Genomic DNA, 13221 nt, shown 5'->3' with positions numbered 1-13221 from the left:
TTTTGTTTCAGCGGTCTCTCATATAACCTCAATTGTGTTGGAAGAGACCTAAAGCAACAAACAAACAAAAACAAAAAACAAAAAACAAAAACAAAACAAGTCTATGATTAATGTTGAAACGATTATTTTTTAATGTTTTTTTTTCTTTTCTGCAATGCATGCAGAGCCCTCTGTTTACGAGGAAAGCATGGTGTGCAGTAAAAATGTTGACCATAATGTTTTTGATTTTTATATTTGGCATATTAAACAAAATCTTGGTAACGTAAAATCATCAAACCCATTACACCCATTTTCCTTTCATTTTTAATTTACTTTTTTCTTATTACAAAGCGATTTGTCTGCTAAAATTGAACTGTAGATTATTTAATCATTGCATTTTTAATTGTGCCTCAATATTTCTGTCATGCTTTCCTCCACACAAGACAAGGGAGACAATTCAGTAAAAATATACAGTTAAAGAACTCATGAATGACTGCCCTTTGATTTTTCATTAATTAATTAAAAACCCAATCTACTTCAGTCATGAATGTATCCAAACCAAGACATACGACAATAAACTGCCGCTTGAATTTCAGTTTACGGGTTTCCATTGTAATGATGGCTGTTCAGATTAAAACCAATGATGCATTTCACTTTTTCATTTGTTGTGAGTGTGAGTTTAATTCTTACATACTGTCTAATACTTTCCTTATTACGTATTATTATTATTATTATTATTATTATTATTATTATTATTATATTATTATTATTATTATTATTATTATTATTATTATTATTATTATTATTATCATTATTATTATTATTTTTTTATTTTATTTTATTATTTTTTTTGGGTTGAGAATTATGTCGGGATGAACTAAGTTCAGAAAATTGAGTTCATAGCCTTGTGGCTGGGTGGGGTTCCTGACCTCCCATAGTGAGCAGGTAGGTTCTTACTCTGTCTTCTATCCCACTATATCTGTTTTCCAACTTGCTTTCTGTCTTTGTCTTGGAATAAGATTACTTGATTTTGTACTGGCTCCTGGCCAGATACCCTGGCTGAGAGGGAAACAGTCAATGTATAGTTAGTTTTGGGAGGTGATATTCTTTCCCTTGTTCATCATCTCTCTGTTGTGTATTGTTATTTATGTTTTGAATGTATAATGTACGCATTTGAGTGTTTCTCTTATTGAGATCATGTGCGTGTGTCTGGATGAGACATTTAGGTGATCTCAAACTAAATACAATGACAGTGTGCTCTTGGAATCAACATTTAAAGTTATTTTTACCATCTCATCATACTTTTTCTTGAATGGTCAAATTGTAAATCTATAAACTTTTGACTACTCCATTTTCTTCCTTTTTACTGGCGCTGAAAGGACTTAAATATTTGTAAAACCCTTTAAAACAAAAAACAAACAATGTTCAGAAAATTGAGTTCATAGCCTTGTGGGTTGTTTTTACTCATTATAGTGGACGATAAAGACATCTCTTAAATTGTAACTGGGTGGGGATCCTGACCTCCCATAGTGGGCAGGGAGGTACTTGCTGTGTCTTCTATCCCCTATATCTGTTTTCCAACTTGCTTTCTGTCTTTGTCTTGGAAAGAGATTACTTGGTTTTGTCCTGGCGCTGGCCTGAGTCCTAGCTGGGAGGGAAACAGTCAAATGCATAGTTATTGTTTTGGGAGATGATATTTTTTTCCTTGTAAATCATCTCTATGTTATGTATTATTATGTTTGTTATTTTTAATGTATAATGTAAGCATTTAGTGTATTCCTCTTTGTTGGATTTTGTGCTTGTGTCCGGATGAGACTTATAGGTGATCTCAAACTAAGTACATTGATGGTTTGCTCTTGGAATCTGCATCTGATCCCTATTTGTTCCCAGTTCCCCTTTGTCTTCCTTTCTCTTGGGTGCTTTAATTGTAATTCTAGAACTTTTTACTATCCCATTTTCTTCCTTTTTACTGGCGCTGATATAACCTAAATGTGTTGCAAGCGCCGTAAAACCCTTAAAAACAAAAAACAACAAACATTAAATTGTAAAAAGTTCAAAATAGTTTGTTTTTTTTTTTCCTTCATTTTTCAGTGTCTATTTCATCCCGACTCTCTGGGTGGGGTTTCTGACCTCCCATTGTGGGCAGGGGGGTACATACTGTGTCTTCTATCCCCTTATATCTGTTTTGCAACATTATGCTTTCTGTCTTTGTCTTGGAATGATATTACTTGGTTTTGTCCTGGCCCTGGTCGGAGTCCCTGCTGGGAGGGAAACAGTCAAATGTATAGTTATTGTTTTGGGAGATGATAAATTTTTTTCTTGTAAATAATCTCTCTGTTATGTATTATTATATTTGTTATTTTGAATTTATAATGTAAGCATTTGAGTGTATTCCTCTTTGTTGGATTTTGTGCTTGTGTCCGGATGAGACTTATAGGTGATCTCAAACTAAGTAGGCTTTGATGGTGTGCTCCTGGAATCTACATCTGATCATTTGTTCCCAGTTCCCCTATGTCTTACTTTTTCTTGGATGCTTTATTTGTAAATCTAGAACTTTTTACTTTCCCATTATCTGCCTTTTTACTGGCGCTGATATAACCTGAATGTGTTGCAAGCGCCGTACAACCCTTTAAAACAAAAAAAACAAAAAAAAAAAAAAAACAAAACAAAACAAAAAAACAAAAACAAACACCAAATATCCCGACTCTATTCCGTTTTGAGTCTGGATTGGGTTCCTGACCTCCCAGAGTGGACACGGAGGCAGTTACTGTGTAATTTATACCGATTTATTTGTTTTCCAACTTGTTCCCGTCTTTGTCTGGGAATGTGATTACTTGGTTTTGTCCTTTCCATCTCTGTTATGCACTGTATTAATTTTTGTTTTACCTTTATATGATTTGGCAACCATTTGATTGTGTTCTTCTTGGCGGGGACCTGTGCTTTGTCTGGATGAAACATTTAGGTGATCTCAAACTAAGTACAATGATGTGTGCTCTTGGAATCTACACCTATTCCTTATTTGAACTAATTCCCTGTTGTCTCGCATATTCTTGGGTGCTTTAATTATAATTCTATAACTTTTTGTTATCCCATTTAGTTCCTCTTTACTGGCGCTGATATGACCTAAAAGTGTCAAAAGCACCTTAAAACCTCTACAACTAAACGGTTTTATACCGTCAACCCATCGCCAACTAGATGATTGGTATGAATTAGATTAAACCAATGATAAAAACGATTCGTTAACTGACCGTTTAAACAAACGCATTATACGTCAACTGTGCCCTGGACCAATCACGACGTTATGACGAGATTTTACTGTCATCACCTTTTTTCTTGGACACCGATATAGTCCGTCGGCTTAGCGGCCCGTTCCGTGCGTTTTGTGCACTTTTTGTAAACAGCAAAGTACACATATTGGTGCAGAAAATTATGAAGATTCGAAAAATAGGTGGCTCCAAATGAATAAGTGCAGGTAAACTCTCGATCTGTTATCATTGTCACCTTTTAAACATTCTAATATCTTTCGTTTAAGATAGAAAAAGTTAACTGGCAATGGAATGATCTTAAAGTGTAGTATAAGTCGTTTAACCGATCTAAACAAACAACGTGGCACAGCGGTGTGGTTCTTGCATTATATCCAAAAGGTACCAAGTTCGATTCCACCCTCTGCACCCCACACTGTGTAGTCTTGAGCTAGTCACTTTGCTATTGTATACTCTGTGGCGCTGCATTACGACTGACTCCTGGATAATTCAATATTAAATACACATTACTCCTTTAGACGAATAAAGGTAACTTTATTTATTTTTGTTTTATAAAAATAAAGTGAGATAAGATAGTTGAACTTTTCGTTTTCATACTCGAGTGCTTAGGTCTCTCTCTCTCTCTCTCTCTCTCTCTCTCTCTCTCTCTCTCTCTCTCTCTCTCTCTGTGTGTATGTTTGTGTTGTGCATGTGTGCGTGTGTGTTGTGTGTGTATGTGAGTGTATATGTTGCCATGATTACTCCCACCTCTATCTATCTATCTAGTATCTCTCTCTCTCTCTCTCTCTCTCTCTCTCTCTCTCTCTCTCTTTCTCTCTCTGTCTGTGTGTATGTTTGTGTTGTGCATGTGTGCGTGTGTGTTGTGTGTGTATGTGAGTGTATATGTTGCCATGATTACTCCCACCTCTATCTATCTATCTAGTATCTCTCTCTCTCTCTCTCTCTCTCTCTCTCTCTCTCTCTCTACCTGCATGTTTGTGTGTTGTGCATGCTTGTAGGTGTGTGTAGTGTGCAGTGTGTTTGTGTATGTGAGTGTATATGTTGTCATGCATACTTGTACTTGTATGGCCTTCACCCAGACTCCAATGACCATGCCCCTAATTAATGTCACCGGGTGCCAAATGAATCATTAACACCTTTATAATGGGCATCGTTACGGGGGTAGTTTCCGACAACCTATTAGAACTCACGGAATCAATGCACTATTATGCAACCTATTTAACCCTCTCCTTACCAACTATAGGAAATTCGTCACATTCGTTACGATACAACCAACTCTTTTCTGACTTAGATTTGTTTTTAAAAAACAATATTTAAAGAAAAGGTGTTGTTATATTTACAAGAACTTAATACTGTTTTGTAAAGCTTGTTTTGATCCACAAAATTAAGTATATACACTTTGTGCGCTTAAATTTGAACTTAAAAATTTAATTTATGTGTTGGGCAGGTGTTAGATTTGAGTAAGAGTTTTGAGAATTGTAGATAAGGAGAGAGCTAAGGGGACAGCGTGGCTCAGCGGTACGGTCTTTACTTCGTAGCCGAAAGGTGCGGTCCGAGCTCGATCACCCGCCGCTTCGCTGTGTGGCCTTGAGCAAATCACCTCGCCCTAACTCAATTTGCGGCGCTGCACTGCGGTTGACGCCTGGGTTATTTCAGTCTTCCCTTGGAATAGACCCTAGAGACACATTTCCCCCATAGGATGAATAAAGGGATTTTTTCATGTGGCAGTCGTGCGGCTTTATGGTCTCGTTGTATGACACTCGCCTTCGGATTTGATCGGTCCTGGGTTCGAGTCCTGCTCTGGGCGGTGCATAGTTGAGTCATTGGAAAAGGCTCATTACTCATATTCTCTCACCATGGTCAAGCGTAAATAAGTATCTGGCCGTTGACAGCGTTGTCTCTGTCCGAAAAATTGTAATATCGCCTAACACTAACAGGCGTTATGTCTCGTTCTATATTATATGTCTTGCTGTCGGTCAGGGACCCTTTGTTAATCGCTTTGAGAACGCTTAGTGGATATTGAGCTATATAAAAGCTCGTTCTTTTATTTTTAAAACTGTTATGCAACTCATTTATAGCAGTTGTGATCTTCTAGGTTCAGCTAGTTTATGGAGCAAGAATTTAGTTCTGTTTCTGCAAGCAAAGCGGGCAGTAACAATTAATCATATATTGCCCTTTTGATAGGACACTGGTCAATCGCAAATGGCTAACTAGCCGTCATATCTAAATGGACTCATTGTGAGGTTGATACAGATGGTCACACACACACACACACACACACACACACACACACACATATATATATATATATATATATATATGTATATATATATATATATATACACACACAACAACAACAACTTGAGCTTTTAGAAAGCGCAATTTCCATTAAACGAGCTTTACAGCCAACAGCAACACTTATCATGCAGGACAAGACATGGTGCCTGTTAAGCAATATGACGACCTCCATCCCCCCCCCCCAAAAAAAAAAAGACAAAAAGCAAAAACAAAACAAAAACGAAAACAAAACAAATATAAAGCAAACAAAAAAGCAGAAACAGAAAACAAAAACAAAACTCAACTAAAAACAAAAAGAAAGTAAAAAAAAAAACAATCTCAAAGAAAAAAAAACATTAAAAAACAAAAAAACAACAACAAAATAACAGACAAAAAAAGAAACAACAAAAAAAAAAACAAAAAAAAAACAAACAAAAAAAAACAAACAAAACAATACAAAAAAAAAAACAACAAACCCCCCCCCCAAAAAAAAAAAAACAAACAAAAAGACATCACAAGGTTAAAGAAAAATTCTAATACCGTATATTAGAGTTTATGCAGTTTTTACAGCTCTGTAGTATGTGTGCGATTTAAGATCTGTACCAATTAACGGAAACATGAGAAAAATGCCATACTCAATCTCTCATTTTTCTTTACTGTTTCATTCACCGTGTTTTGTTGACGAAGGGGCAACCCGAAACGTCCACGCTATCCATACGTTTTTACGCCAAGTCGACTTGTTTGCATGAGTGATAAACCTAATTATCACGCACGAACTCATTATTGTAATGTAAATACTTTCAAATCAACGTAAAATGATATGGAATGTCATAAGTATGTCCGTTCTGATAACCCAACTTGTTATGGGCCTATTGTTGTAATAAAAATACTATCCTCAAATCAACTCTCACTATTACCCAGATCAACAATATTAAATGTTTGCATAATATTTGCATTCGGTAATCAGATCTGCAAATATGTAAACATCGGGGAAAAAAGGTCACCCCGACATAATTTGATCTTCTTGAACCGATTAGTCACAAGTATTCACCTTTGCAGCCCAAGTGAGAATTTTATTTGTTTATTGAAAATACGTAGACTAATTTCCAAGTGGAAAATCCACGAATTTTTGGAGAATTCTTGGCAGGGAGAAGAGGGCTGCACTGACATTCCAATCCCTACATCATTCCAGTTAATTAGAGAGACAAGCAATTAAATGTTATTCTTGGAATAAATAAGGCTAATTTACTCCATGACATGCATGAAGCTTCGAATTCAAGACAAAACCTGATCTCGAAATCAAAACAAAGATTTTTAAAAAATGATTAAAAATGAATAGGAACATTTATATAGATAGAATGAAGTTGACGTCACTCGGGTCTTTCTTATTTATTTATTTATTTATTTATTGTTTTGCCATCCGCGTTTAGGAGTAATTCTCACTTAACTGAATTAACCAGACTATAAACGTTCAAAGTTACACATAGTTTTGTGTGTTGGTCCGTTATACTTCCGGATGGCAATGTTGTGAGCTTCTTAGCTAAGAGCACACTATCTTTATGTGTGTTTATAAATAATAATAATAATAATAATAATAATAATAATAATAATAATAATAATAATAATAATAATAATAATAATAATAATAATAATAATAATAATAATAATAATAATAATAATAATAATAATAACAACAATAATAATAATAATATTAACAACAACAACAGCAATAATAATAATAATAATAATAATAATAATAATAATAATAATAATAATAATAATAATAATAATAATAATAATAATAATAATAATAATAATAATAATATAATATATTAATATTAATACTACTAATAATAATAACAATAATAATAATAATAATAATAACAACAACAACAACAACAACAATAATAATAATAATAATAATAATAATAATAATAATAATAATAATAATAATAATAATAATAATAATAATAATAATAATAATGATAATAATAATAATAGTAATGATAATACAACAATGATGAATAATCACCCTGCCAACTCTATCCTCTCATTTCTCGTTCGTCTTTTGTGTCTCATTTATCGTGTTTTGTTAATAAAATGGGAAATCCGAAACGTCCACGTAATCTCTGTCTTTGTAAATTAGATTGAAGCTTCCACTAAAGAAAACAAGATATAATAAAATTCCCCTTATTCATCCCATAGGGGTAATTTGTCTTTAGGGTCTATTCCAAGTGAAGACTGGAATAACCCAGGCGTCAGCCGCAGTACAGCGCCTCAAATTGAGCTAGGCCGAGGTGACTTGTTCAAGGCCACACAGCGCAGCTACGGGCGATTGAACTCGGTACTTTTCGGGTAAGAAGCAAAGACCGTTCCGCTGGGCAACACTGCCACCCCCCCCCCTCCCTGAAACTATTCCATTTATCAATTCAATTCAATTCAAAGGTATATTTTAGGCAATTGCCAATATGAACCATGCATTTACATATAATTTCAAATTAATACAGAGAAAAGGAAACAACCAAAATAATCAAATAGATAAATAAATAAATACATATGGATATAATCAATGAATAGATAGAAAAAGATAAATAGAAAAATAAGTGAATAAATAAATAAATAACTTGGCAAAAATAGTATTTAAACACATGCAAATCATTTTACAGGAAACAAAATATAAAAAAAAAAAACATATATAAAAATAAGTCAAAGGTCACTAACATTGAAAAATAAGCCATCGAGCACAGACAATGACAGAAAAACATTTCTAGGGGGGAGGGGGGGGGGGGGAGAAAATACAATATATATAAATGAAAATTGTTACTGCTTTTCATTTCCAGATTAAATCAGCAACAGTTGTATTAAATGACCTGGAACATCTTATAGATGTAAACATTGCACGCGCATGGAAGCAGAAAATAATTACATTGATTTTCATGCACATATCAATTAGGAAGGACATGATTTCATTAGGCAAATTATTCTGTAGATTCGCATCCATGTGTTATATATTATCTATGATTCGTTACCAGACACAACACATTCATAGGACTTAGATGTACATAGGGAAATTTATATTTAATATATATCGTTATATCAGAGAGAGAGAGAGAGAGAGAGAGAGAGAGAGAGAGAGAGGGGGAGAGGCAGAGAGAGATAGATAGATAGATAGAGAGAGAGAGAGAGAGAGAGAGAGAGAGAGAGAGGAAGAGGGAGGGGTAGAGAGAGAGGGAGAGAGAGAGAGAGAGAGAGAGAGAGAGAGAGAGAGAGAGAGAGAGGGGGGGGAAGAGAATTTAGTGTGTGTGTGTGTGTGTGTTTATGGTGCACCCACACAAACACGTACAAACTGTCTCTTTCTCTTTCTTCTCTCTCTCACTCCTCTCTCTCTCTCTCTCTCTCTCTCTCACGTGCATTCTTACTCACGAGGAGTATGGGATATTCCGACTGACACATGCATTCCAACATCTTTATGTAAATGGATTTATCCAGTGAAACGGAAGATCTCCATTATAAAACAAAACAAAAACAAAAGTATGGAATCAAAATGATAAATCTATATGTTATACTACTACTACTACTACTACTACTACTACTACTACTACTACTACTACTACTACTACTACTACTACTACTACTACTACTACTACTACTACTACTAATGATAATTAATAATAATAATAATAATAATAATAATAATAATAATAATAATAATAATAATAATAATAATAATAATAATAATAATAATAATGATAATAATAATAATGGCAATATGATAATGAATAATAATAATAATAATAATAATAATAATAATAATAATAAAATAATAATAATAATAATAATAATAATAATAAAAGACTCTTAACCATGATCCTCTTGGCGCTTTACATCAACACAAAATAATATCAAAGAAAATAAAAAGTTCGTATGACTCGTATTGTGACGTCATTTAACAAAAAATTAGCTCTTCTGTTTTACTGGCTGAATTCAAGAGGGAAGAGAAAAGTGATGTAAAAAAAAAAAAACCCAAAAAAAACCCCCCCAAAAAACAGAAACAAAACAAGACAAAAATACAACACAAAAAAACAAAAAACAAAAAACAAATAAAAAAACCAAACAAAATTTAAAAAACAAAACAAAAAAAAAAAATAAAAAAAAAAAAAACAGCAAACAAATCAAAACAGGTTCCAATTTCTTTGGAAGTGAAAAACTACTCTTCCGGAGGACTGCAAATGACAGTCTGGTTTCAGAGTAATGGCATCTAATTTTCCAGTTTAAATATATGCTAGCTGTCAATAAAGATCATCGTCCTCGCTCATTTATATCCCATAATTTGCCTATACATCCTGCTACTACAATAGTTATGCCATCTTATGATTCAGTATGTACCTATATTCATTATTTGTTTTCTGAAAGACTGGTTACATAACAGTTCCAAGGATTTTTGAACCAGAAAGGTAGAGGGTGTGACGTTACAACTTTTCTTCAAAATTCAAAGACGTTCGAATCCATGTGTCAATTCATAACCTTCGGTAACTTATCGCCGGACATAAGGACTTGCCTTTTGACGTACATCATTTAAAGATACGTGCAGACCTAGTTAGTCGTCGTTAGTATCTAGTGCTCAAGGAAACAAATGATCCCATTGGTTGGATTATAGGTAATGTGCGCTTGGCTAAGAAACTTACAACATTGCCATGCAGAAGTATAACGGACCAACGCACAAAACTATGTGTGAACATGATCTTTTATAGTCTGGTTACTACAGTTTAGTGAGAATTACTCATAATCATGGATGGCATTAAGAAGCAAGAACAAAAAAACCCCAAAAAACAACCCAAACCCCCCCCCCCCCCAAAAACAAAACAAAACAGCAAACACACACACACACACACACACACACACACACAAAAACAAAAAAACAAAAAACAAAACAACAACAACAAAAAAACCCCAACAAAAAGAAAAATAAATAAATAAAAAACAAACAAACAAAGATATGAGTGCAGTCAACTTCGTTTTATCTATTGAAAACAACTCAACATAATTTTTGGTGGTTGGGGTTTGGAAGTGATATTTGTCCAACTGGTAGAACAAATGAGACATTTGTTTTTTGTTTTTTTTTTAATCTTCTGGCGCCTTTATTCACTGAACAAATCAATGACTTGTTAGTTTGTAGTCAGGAGACCAAAAAAAAAAAAAAAAAAAAAAAAAAAACAACTAAAAAAACAGTATAGACCTTCCATAAGCCTTATGTTTTTAACCAATTCACTGGCATACTCTAGATGGAAACGTAATAAAATAATTTGGCCAGAAAACTCGTCCTTCAAATATCAATCGATTTAAACGACCCTCATCTTGACAAAAATTCTCAAACCTGGAACTTAAGGAAGATCAGGCCTCGAGAGGTTCCAGGATTTGAGAGTGTTTGTCAAGACGGAGGTCATTTAAATCGACTGATATAATTTATAGGACGAGTTTTCTGGCCAAATTTTTGAATACGGTTCTTTCCAGAGTACCTACGCACGGCAGTTAACCGGTTTAAAATACTTAAATCTGGGTGGGGATCCTGACCTCCCATTGTAGGCAGGGAGGTACATGCTGTGTCTTCTACTCTCCCATACCCGTTTTCCAATTGTTTCCTGTCGTTGTCTTGGTATGAGATTACTTAGTTTTGTCCTGACCCTGGTCGGAGTCCTTGGCTGGGAGGGAAACAGTCAAATGTATAGTTATAGTTTTGGGAGATGATATTTTTTCCCTGTAAATCATCTCTGTTGTGCCTTGTATTATGTTTAGTTTATGTATTATATATGCTTTGTAAACATTTGAGTGTATTCCTCTTAGTTGGGACCTGTGCTTGTGTCTGGATGAGACTTTTAGGTGATCTCAAACTAAGTACACTGATCGTGTGCTCTTAGAATCTACATGTTTCCTATTTGAACCAATTCCCCTTTGTCTGCCTTATTCTTGGATGCTTTAATTGTAATTCTAGACCTTCCTTTTTACTGGCGCTGATATGACCTTAATGTGTTGCAAGCGCCGTAAAACCCTAAAAAACATAAAAACAAAACAAAATACTTTAGTGAAATATTAGGGTGGACTTTCAATGACGACTATAGTACGTTCCAAGTCCCGTGCGCACGGAATATCGCAAATTCCTCCAAAGTTACAAAATGTTCACTCATCCCAGACCCTTCATTTTTTATATACCGTAAAGAAGAAAAATCCGAAAGTACGGTATTGTATCCGATGGAAAAAAAATCGGCTTTATGTCATTAACAATCCTAGTGTTCCAGCCAATTATCAATAAAAATTCATCAGAAGGTTGTGAAGATATCCACGCCAACGCGTGGGCACGGGTTGTGGACTTTCGATTCTCTCTTACAACTAAATGGGTTTTTAAAAAATCAATAACCACTTAAGGATTTTACGACATTCAAACGTGTAATTTTGTATCATTATGGTAATCTATTTCATCTGTTCATGCTCAGACACAGTAACTGAACTTCTTTGTTGAATTTAAAATTGGAATTGTATGTTGTCTTTTAATGTGATTGGGTTGTCCTGAAAAAACACAAACAAACCCCCTCCCCCCAAAACAGAACAAAACAAAACAAAACAAAACAAGACAGAAAACAAACAAAACAAAACAAAACAAATTATTAAAAACAACAACAACAACAACAAAGACGACAACAACAACAACAACAACAAAACCCCAAACAAAAAAAACAACCCCCCCCCAAAAAAAAAAAAAACAAAACAAACAAAAACAAAACCAAAACAACAAAAACCAAAGAAAATAAAGGACAGAACAAAAACAAACAAACAAACAACAAACATGTTTTTAATATTTTGAAAGAAAACTTGTCCCTCGAATATCAATCGATTAAAATTCTTATCCTCTGACTTTAATGAAGTCGAGGGTATGATGAGATTTTGTCACCAGATGAGGCCCATTTTCCTAGATAATTATTTGAGGGACGATTTTTCTGGCTAAACTTTTAAAAACGTGTTTTCGGAGAACGGTTGTTACTTGATGTCTTTTCAAATGTCAAACTTTTTACCATAGTAAATTTTCACCGTCCATTCAACTTTGACCATCCTAAAAGTAAATTTTAGTAAGTACATTTTTATACGCACAGCACACGTACGGAAAAAAAAGTAAAAGTTTCTTGTGTGTCTTAAATGGATTTTGTAGGCTTTCTTTTACCCGTCATGTTTGAGCATAGCTGCAATTTAAGTCAAAAATTAATAACCTAATTTCAAAATACCAATGAATAGACTGTTCCTTTGGGATTTATCTTTTCTATATCAAGATTTATTGACATTTGAGTGATGCTGTGCCTTTTTGAAATATAAAGTCTCACCAGACGCTCGACATCGATGGGGCATTCAATAGGACAGCATTACAGAGAGGACCGCCCGCCATTGATAGGGCATTCAATAGGAAAGCATTACAGAGAGGAACGCCCGCCTTCGAGGGCATTCAATAGGAAAATATTTCAGAGGATCGCCCGCCAATGAGAGAGCATTCAATAGGAAAGCATTAAAAGAAGGATATATAGAAAAACATCTGAAGTTCGTGATATTTCTCTCATTTGATTTTTAGAATTGAACGATTTAAGTTAACCCCAAGACAACCAAAGATAACATTGAAGTCCTTCAACATGTCGTAGACCAATATAATTGCAGAATAATAAAG

Source organism: Berghia stephanieae, chromosome 4 (assembly GCF_034508935.2).
Source record: "Berghia stephanieae isolate SIO BIC M18660-M18661 chromosome 4, UCSD_Bste_1.3, whole genome shotgun sequence".
In the NCBI taxonomy this organism is placed as follows: Eukaryota; Metazoa; Mollusca; class Gastropoda; order Nudibranchia; family Aeolidiidae; genus Berghia; species Berghia stephanieae.
The sequence above is the reverse complement of the archived record's forward strand: the minus strand, read 5'-3'. Positions refer to the sequence as shown.